Genomic DNA, 9,621 nt, shown 5'->3' with positions numbered 1-9,621 from the left:
TGCTTTGTGTGATAGGCAAGAAAGTAATAAAGTTTTGGGCCCAATGTGAGTGTGAGCCCATTTAAGGGGGTGATCACAATTCACAAGCCCAATTATACTTTAGAATCTTAGATTTTGTTATGCATAAAAAAATCTTAGATCAAAATAGGATAATCTTTTGTTTTTGGATTTTTATTAAATTTCAAATAAAATATTTTGGTAAAATTTTGTCATAAGATTTTAAGATTACACTGTAAATGCATAAAAAAAATGTTAAAATAAGAGAATCTCATATAAAATGTAAATGTATTGAAATAAAGAATGAATGGTAGTAGAAGATAATCGATAAGGTGGTAGAATTCTCTGGTGATTAGAGAGGAAGTTGCTTGTAAGATTATTACTTGAACGTTCAAGTTATTGTTTGAGAAATGTGGAACTATGCAAGTGTGAATGAGAGTAATACTTTGTGTGACTCAGGATCACGCATATGTAGGAAAACGGTTATTACTGTTTCAGGTTGGTCCGGCGTGGATTGCGGACGATCGTTGAATACATATTGACGGTGGAGAAAATGAAAACATTTTCACTTTTATGTGATGCTCCAATGGACGAGCTTTCACACTTTATCTATTTCATAACTTTGAAGCTTTAAATTCTCTTGCTTGTTTCATTATTGATTTAGCACTCCATATGAAACTTGATTGTTCTAACTTATGAGGTTTTGATATTTTTTTTGATATATGTCATCATCCGTTATTTATGGATAAGAGATCATCAAAAGCTTCACTGAACACTTTTTGACATATGGTGTTGTTATCATCAAAAATCGTCATGATCATCTAACGATTATAAACAGTTGCACGCGTAAGTACATAAATTTTAAAATAAATCGAGGAAATAAAAATAAATATAAAAATACTATTTCGAAAAATAAATTAAATTAAATTTAAAATGGGCTACATTTTTTCTTCGTTTTTGCAAAAAAAAAAAAAAAATTGATTCTTAAGTTTATCACAATTAATTAACTAGTATGTTATTATTTTTTTAAAAAAAATATTTATCGGTTATTTATAAGATGTGCAATTTTTAATTTTTTTTACCAATAACCATGTTTTAAAATTACAATATATCAATAACTAATTTTCCAAAATAATTACCTAACAGGGTTTTGGAAATGGTTTAAGTGGACACAACATCTCATGTGGCGCATGCATGTAAATTTTTAAGGGAGGTGCCATGTGAGATGGCATATAGGTTTATACGAGGTCGGAGAAATCATCTCATATGGTGCCTAAGTACAATTTTAATTTTATTTATTTACTTTTATTTAAATAATAATAATAATAATAATAATAATCAATTTATAAATAATACTCTCTCTGTCCCAAAATAAATGTCACATTTGAAAAAATATTTTGTCCCAAAATAAGTGTCATATCCAGTTTCCAATGCACTTTTATATTTTATCTTCCAATTCTATCCTCTAATTATTACTCTTAATTTATTATTTCTCTCACATTGCATTAATGATAATTATAATACACCAATAAATAAAAGGGACAATTTAGTAAATTCACAATTCTCTCTCTTCCATTTATTACATTTTCTTAATCTGTGTGAAAGTGTAACGCCCGGAAATTCGATTATTCGCTTAATCTAGACGTTCGGAGTGTTTAGTGAAGTTTTCGTATTTTGAGACGATTTAGTCGGTATTAGTTCGGGATAGCAGATTGATATTTAATCAAGAATTTTGATATTTTCAGTATTAGAAATATTATTGGAATAATATTTGAAGTTTTGAGAATTTTCTGAGTAATTAAGATTAGACCGGAAATATGATATATTGGTCGAATTTGGATTGTCGATGTTATCTTAAGAAGCGTATTTGAATTTATTAAGTTAAAATTCAGATTTTTGTCGGGCGGTCGAAGAATAATATTATTTACAAGTCGAAATTTATTATATTGTTGAAACATTAATAAAAGTGATATTTTAATTTAATTGGTGTTATTTATCTTATTGGGCCTAAAATTGGTTGTGAAGAGGAAGTGTTAAATAAGTCCAATTGGAAATGATAAATTAGGGTTTTAGAGATATGAAGAGGAGTTTGTCATTTTGGAGAGAACAGAGTTTGAAGAGAAGGAGACAAGCCAAGAGGAACAAACTTGGAGATGCAATTGGAGACCCATTGAGTTGCTTCATTTGATAAGGTAAAGGTGGGGTTCTCTTTCTATAATGGGGCCTATGAAATCTTGTATATGGGAATTAGGGATTTATGTTATTACCATTGATGTATTAGATTATTGCTGGAGATTAGAATCTATGAAATATTGTTTTTGTCACTATTGTATGTTCAATGTTATTGTTGAACTTGTCTTCGATATTATGAGAAATTAATATAGTGGAACATTAATTGTTCAAGACTCTGTGTGCTGCGTTATTGAAATAATTAAGACTCTGTTCATTTTCAGACAGCCCATTGCCATTGACGGCCAGCAGCCGCACATGCTGTTGTTTCTTCGTTCCTTGTCTTTTGTTTGCTCTTGTTTAATTCTAGTTTTGTTGTTTGTTCTTATTTTGTCCTGTTTTGTTCATGCATTTACTGATGTGTGGTGATACATTATTTGGTTACTGTTATTGCATGACATATATAATATGAATGAAGCATGAGTGAAAATGAATAATAATAGAAATAGTAAGTTGTTGGTGATGTAACACTATTAATAGCAAAACATTAGAAACAAGATATATATAATTATATTAATAAGTGGACATGAAACAATATATATTAGAAATAATAGAATATGATTAATTGAATGCAAAACAGTCCCGTTTGATCGAAATAGCCAAATTAAGCGGTATAATTAGTTGTTCGGAATTTGATGAAAATTTATGTAGTAACTAAGTTTAATTAGTACATTAACATGATGGTGTTATTTTGTTGAAATTGTGATATTAATCGGTCGATTAAATTAATGGTTAAATTAATTTTCAATAAGCCTATTTAATTAGAAAATATATAGACTTAGATTAATTATTCGGTTTGTCGATAAATAACGGTATCTTGAGAATTTAATCGAACGAATCGAATAACCGGTAAAGAATAGAATTGTATCCGAATTAACCGGTTGAGCTGTGTTTTTAGTGACTTGGAAGTGTAACCCGAAGACTAATAAAGTCGTGAATATTAAGGATTTAACCGGAACTTAGATAACCGATAGTGACGTAGAATATATATAATTAATTAGAGAATATTAGGTGAATGATTTTGGTTAGTTCATAGTGGGTTAGTGAGTTGATTTAACGACTAATTTATAGAGAATTAGGAGACTAATGTGAATTGACTCAATGTGTTGATTTGTTGTGATATACCGAAACATGATGATATTGTAATGATCTTGATGATATGCGAATTGTATATTTGTGACGATGTTGTGAATACGTGATGTTGTATATATATTTGTGAGGATGATTTTGTGACTAAGTGAAGATGAAATATTATAGTGACGTGAATTACCTCGAATAAATGGTAATGTGATTGTGATATAGGCTTATGCCTCGTGACGATATGTGATTTTGATGAGTATGTTGTGTTGTCTTGTTTGTCGAGTTACATTCCATATGCATACTCTGTGACGGCCTGAAAAATATGGCAAACATGACGGCCTGAAAACTATGGCAAACATGACGGGCCAAATGGCAATTGGTGACGGGGGCTGAAGCTCCGATTGGTACCACATGCATATACATGAGTCATGTCCCATGTGTCTTATGTGATTCATAGCTGTGACGTTTTGTGAATATATTGTGATTGTATTTGGTGACTTGTTAAATGATGGAAGTATGTGAAAATGTGAATTGATGATTTTATGAATAGTATGATGATATCAATACCTGTGAGTGAAATTAACTGAATATGTATGGGTGACTTATATGTGATGTTTTTGTGACTAGATGTATGACTTATATGTGGTGATGTTTTAGGATTAGAATTGTGATTTATACTTATGATGAATCGGGACTTGGCTTGCAAAGTAAATGAAGTATATATATATAATTGATGTGAATATGAAGTGTTGTGACTTGTTGTGAGATGTACGGCATGTGAGATTTGTGAATTAGTGAAAGCATGATGTGTATAGAAATATTAATACTTGCGATGTGATAACTATATATGCCTGGATCCTAATATACAATTTATCATGCGCTCACTTATATGATTTGATATCTCACCCTTTTCTCTTGTTCGTCGTTGCCTTTATATTGGTAACGTGCAGGTGTTCGAGTATGAAGATTTAGTTGCTGTTTATCGAGTCAGTTGTCGCTCTGATACGTAGCACTTGGGGGGGATGATTTATGATGTTTATGATTGTTGTTGCTTATTATTTTGTCTTAGCTGAATATGATGTTATTGAATTAAAGATTGAGAACGATGATTCCGCCATGTTCTAATCAAAGAAGTTACTTTGTTTTGAAAAGTATTATATGCAGAGTATTTGTTTAATTGATTACATAAGTGCTATGTATCCGCTAAATGCGATTAAGTGATTTACTTTAAGTGAATATGTGATGCCTCATTTTGTTCGTTGAGAAATTTTGAAACTCTGATTTATATATAATTGTCGGGTAGAAATGGGGTGTTACAGAAAGTGTCAAGTATGACACTTATTTTGGGACGGGAGGAGTAGGAGATAACATGAAGAAAAAAATAGAGAGAAAGTGAGAAGATGTGTGAAGAATAGTGGAGGAATGTGATATTATTTATAAAAAATGTGCATACACTCATGTGCCATATGAGATGGCTCCTCTTCACAAAAATTGCATGCATGCTCCATCCCATATACGCCTATGAATTGCACGCGTCATCTCATATGACACATATGTTCATTTTTAGGTGCATGCGCCATATGAGATGGTATGTCCACTTAAATCATTTCTGAAACTTAGATATTTGCGTAATTTAAAAAAAAAAGTTATTAATGTACTTTAATTTTAAAACATGGTTATTGCTAAAAAAAATCCACCTTTTATACGTGTACAGTTTTTTCTTTTTACAATATAATAAAAATGTTAGTTTAGAAAGTTGTGGGCTGAAAGGGAAATTGTTTCTACAGAGTCTGTATGTATGACAAAATCTTAAAATGATAGTATGTTCATTACGTCATCTAAATATGTAATGATATATGATGTATTAAAACAATCATCATAAATCCATTGTCGTCCAGCGGTTAGGATATCTGGCTTTCACCCAGGAGACCCGGGTTCGATTCCCGGCAATGGAAACTTTTTAATTGTTTTCTTGTTTTACTTGTTTACAAAATTATTATACTTTTTAATACTCAATCACCAAAAAAGAAATATAGTTCTCATTTGTTTTTATTTTACAACAAAATTTATTTTTATTTAGCTACCATTTTAAAAATCAAATGTAAAGTTAATAATTAATTTAATAAGATTCTTTATCATTTATATAATATTTTAACTATTAAATAATTATTCATTAAATAATGAAATAAAATAAACAATTAATCATATTAAAGGTATAATAATTTGGGATGGAGTTTATAACAGACCTAACTAGAGTCAAACGACCATTCATATTTAATAATTTATGTTGTCATGATGTTAACCTTTAATTGATTTTTAAAAAAAACTCATAGTCCTTGCATTGAATACGATAATGCAGCATAGGGAAGCCTAAGAATTGTTGAAAATCCACCAAAATCTATGATAAATTTCTATCAACCTTGGTGAACAAGATTGTTATCACCACACGATAACAACGAAAAGATAAAAGAAATTTAAAGAAGAAAATAGATTAGGGTTTCTGCAGAGTAACTCTCTGCCCACAAACTGTGGAAAACTTTATTATTCTCTTGCAATTGCAAATTTTGTGAATACAATTTTTTTGACTTGATTACAAAAATAGGGGTTATTCCCTCTATTTATAGAACTGGGTTAGCTTACTCCCTAAGCCAAAACCTTAAACAATTAAAGCCCAAAATATCTATTTTGGAACTAAATTAAATCTAATATATTTTAAATCTAAATTAAATCATCTAGATCTAAAACAAATCTCTGTGTAACAAACTATTTCCATACTTCTAAATAAAACAAATCTTTTTGACACTCCCTTGTCTCTGTCGAGCAAATTGCTTCGACACAAGGAATTACTTTCAAAAAGAATTTCTCCAAAGTAAGAGTTCGCTTGATACATGTGCTAGGGATAATTAAATTCATTTTACTCCTCTTAATGGAAGCGGAGAATAACACATTTGATTTAACAACATTCACTATAAGACAAAAAACATGACAAAATGATTCAAGCTATTAGAAATGATCCCTACTTGGTAGTTAGAAACATTCGCAAAAAGAAGAACATCATAAGCAAAAAATTAATGTGATTGAGGAAGTCCATTAAGAGATAACTTGACATGTTCCCTTTGGCCTTCATCAACTTCCCATATAATTGTTTGCGACAAGAATTCCATGTGGATAACAAATAGAGAATGATAGGGGGTTGCCTTGCCATAAACCTTTAGTTGAAACAAAAATTGTTAATGGTCTTCCATTCCAAAGAATAGAATTGAGGAGTTAGTTACAAAGTGTATGATCAACTTTATAGTAATGAGAGGAAACTTGTGTCGCTTCAAATAAAATGTCAAAAAATCCCAACTGACATGATCATATGACTTTTAAAGATCAATTTTAAAAATCATGTCATATTTTTTTTCTTTTTAGATTACGCATAAAAAGGCTTACGTGTTGCACAAGCTTACGTGTCTGAATTCCTTAAGGTTTTGTTTGTGAGTTTGGAAAGGAGAGGAAATGAGGGTTCCGAAAAATAATTTTTTGGAATAATATAAAAATTTTGTTAACATTTTTTTAAAAAATACATTGTTTAAAATGATAGAATAATATTTATCATTAGGCTCTGTTTGGTAAAACTAGTTGGTAGCTGATAGCTGGTAGCTGGTGACTGATAGCTGGTGACTGATAGCTGGTAGCTGATGAGTGATAGCTGATAAGTTAATTTGAGTGTCTGGTAAATTAGTTGTTACACTAGCTGATAAATATAAAATGACACAAAAGGACATTCTTATTAAGAAATTTGTGATTTATTTATCTTATCATATTAGTATATTATTAAATTAATTTATATTTGATAAAAATAAATATATTAATACAAACTTACAAAACAATTTTAATATATGTGAAAAATTTAAGAAACATCAAAATATTTTAAAATTGTATATAAATTATATAAATAAATTTAACGAAATACATGAAATTTGAATTCATTTAAATTAATCAAAATTAATGATAAAAATAAGTTTATTATTTAATATTATACCATAAAATTATAACAAAATTTTTAATTTTCCTCATCTCGATTAATCTCATTGATTCTTCAATTACGTTTCACTAACTTGAGAATTATCAATATTATTTCAAAATTTATTGTATACTTTAAATGTTATTAAAAACATTATAGATTAAAAAATAACATTAAACATTGAATCATAATATATATATATATATATATATATATATATATATATATATATATATATATATATATATATATATATATATATATATATATATATATATATATATATATATATATATATATATATATATATATATATATATATCGAAGGGTAAAAATAGATTTTTGTTAAAATAATAAGGGTATAAAAGCTGTTTTTATGGCCTTACCAAACAGACAAAAAATATATTAGAACAATTTGTCAAAACCCTCCAAAACCCTCTAAAAAAACCCCATCCAATACAAATTTTGAGTTCCCCAAAATTAGGGGGTTTTGTGTTATGAAGACATGTAAACCTTCCAAAACTCTCACAACCAAAATCTTTCTATCCTTTCCACCCAATATTTCCTATTTTTCAAAGTTCTCCCTTCCGTTCTCCTACAAACTCGCAAACAAAGCCTAAAACTTTTTTGGCAGTCTACATTGTGAACTATTGTGATAAGAGTCTCAAAAAGAGATGAGTGAGAGCTACATGTCACAAAAGCATCTGATATAAGTTGGACAATGCCATCTCCAACTACATGCCAAAAATCTTTAAAGAAAATACTTTGAAATCCATCAAGGCATGCCACCTTGAAAAGGTGCTTTTGATTTAACACATAAGTATCTTCTTCCCTCATCATTAGTTGAGTCAAAGAGTGTTGGTATTCTTTAGTAAAGATTAAAATCATAGTTGAGTCACCCGTACTAGCAAGGAGTATAAAATATGAGTGGTAGAAAAGACCATTAAAAAATTTAGAGTTTCTTAATTGAGTACAGTGTCACCATTTCACCAAACAACATTGGGAAGACAAAAGACATGGGATTTTCTTTTTCTTCCACCTTATAATTCAACAAAATTACATTTATCAATGACATTCAACAGGGCACCTGCCCTAGAATGATTAAAATTACCTCCTATTTTTTATGTCAGATGAATGATGTCGTTACATTTTCTATGAGATCAATGTTGTATCATGGTTGTATGTTTTAAACGAATCTTTGTCCTAAATGCAATCATGACACTGAAACGACTCTACACTACATGAGAGACTGAATTTGCTACATGCTTTTGGAAATTTATCGGCGTCTTGAACCCACTATTCTTCCAAGGGGATAATTTATATGATTTGATTAAACATGGCATTGAAGGTGACTTTATTTTTTTTTTTGCTGCTTGCTAGTGGTGTGTAGTGCACTAGGAACTACTCATTTATCGCGAATAAAGTGGTATCTCCCTATAATTTGAAACTCATAACACTGATTTATGCTAATATGTTAATAAATGTTTTCCCAAGCATAGTTTGCTTCGTCCAACGATAATGGTGACGTGAAATGCATACAAAGATAGTGATATGATTTTTAATGTTGATGGTAGTAGCCTCAATATTCCTGGTGTCTTGAGTTTTGGCGGATTAATTTGAAATGTTAATGGTGATTGTGTTCACGATTTTATGGGTAATATTGGTTATTCCGACATTCTTCACGCTGAGTTGCTGGTGCTATATCATGGTTTGCGTATGTCATTGGAACTTGGCATCAAATACCTGACGTGTTATTTTGACTCCAACTCGGCTATCAAGCTTATCTTAGAGTTTGTTAATGTTTCACATCACTATGTTGTAATTCTTCACAATATTAAAGAACTTCTCTTTGGGGAATGTTGAGTTCAAATATTTTTTTACTCTTAGGGAGTGGAATGATTGTGTTCACTATCTCGTAAAACATATGGTTGTAAATAGTGTATCTTATCGGTCTTTTATGGAACCTCGTGTTGGAATCATCACTCTTATGCTAGCTAATGCTAGTGGATTTTTATTTTCTAGAAAATTTCCATAACTTGATTAAGAATTTCAAAATTCCATCGAAAACACGTAAGTAAAACATATCAAGTTAATGGTGAAGAACTAGGTAAAATATGTAAGAAAACCATCCACCTCATACACATTTAAGAAGCGCATGCTTAAATAATAACCAATTTTTTTGGGTGAAGGAAATATTTGGTATACCCGATTTTAAAGATTTTTGGTAAACAAAAACACATATCGGATATTTTGAAAAATCGTGTACAAACTCAAACCAAATTTTAAAAACTCTAGTAAAAATACGT

At 29.7% G+C, this 9,621-nt stretch overlaps 1 non-coding gene across 1 annotated transcript; it reads left to right on the top strand.

The window, feature by feature from the left end:
- Nucleotides 1-5,189: 5,189 nt before the first annotated feature.
- On the top strand, nt 5,190-5,261 carry TRNAE-UUC (transfer RNA glutamic acid (anticodon UUC)). The gene has a single exon. It is a non-coding gene; the product is annotated as a tRNA-Glu (tRNA).
- Nucleotides 5,262-9,621: the final 4,360 nt, after the last annotated feature.

This window comes from Vicia villosa, unplaced genomic scaffold (genome assembly GCF_029867415.1).
Source record: "Vicia villosa cultivar HV-30 ecotype Madison, WI unplaced genomic scaffold, Vvil1.0 ctg.001280F_1_1, whole genome shotgun sequence".
NCBI lineage: Eukaryota > Viridiplantae > Streptophyta > Magnoliopsida > Fabales > Fabaceae > Vicia > Vicia villosa.
The sequence above is the reverse complement of the archived record's forward strand: the minus strand, read 5'-3'. Positions and strand labels throughout refer to the sequence as shown.